This window comes from Glossina fuscipes, unplaced genomic scaffold (assembly GCF_014805625.2).
Source record: "Glossina fuscipes isolate IAEA_lab_2018 unplaced genomic scaffold, Yale_Gfus_2 109, whole genome shotgun sequence".
NCBI classification, from domain to species: domain Eukaryota; kingdom Metazoa; phylum Arthropoda; class Insecta; order Diptera; family Glossinidae; genus Glossina; species Glossina fuscipes.
In genome coordinates this window covers 1,326,453-1,327,034 of record NW_023998452.1, presented here as the reverse complement: position 1 = coordinate 1,327,034, position 582 = coordinate 1,326,453, and positions in this window count along the sequence as shown.

Genomic DNA, 582 nt, shown 5'->3' with positions numbered 1-582 from the left:
TTTATTTATATTTTTATTATATACATTGTTTTGTTTATTTGTTTTGGTTATTTATATATATTAATATGTTGTTTAAATTTTTAAGTTTACATATTTTTCATATATTTCTTATATTTGTTTATTTTTTTATTAAGAATTGCAAATGTGATCCCGATCGATTGCAATGACTGCAAGCGATCTATGCTCGGCTGAATATAATGAGGTTATATCATTAAGTTCACGACTGGTGCTATAAGGTTTGTGGACGCTGCCTTCTTTATTCACCAAAACGAGATAACTCTCTTGATGGCAATAAAAGTATAATAAAAGTTTAAGGACTTAAGTTTTTCACTTTTTCTTAGCGCAAATTTGTACGAGTTACAAAAATTCTAACAAATACATTGTACCTTCAATTGTTGCAGTGTTGGCTGCAAAACTGAAAGAAACCATAGGAAAACCAAACACGCAACGTATACCTAAAAATTTTGCTAGAGTTTGCACACAACCGTATGAAATATTTTGAAGAAAATACATCACGTTCTATATTTTAATAACTAGCATTAGTCTGATTAAACGACAATGGAGTCAAGCCCCCTTTTTGTT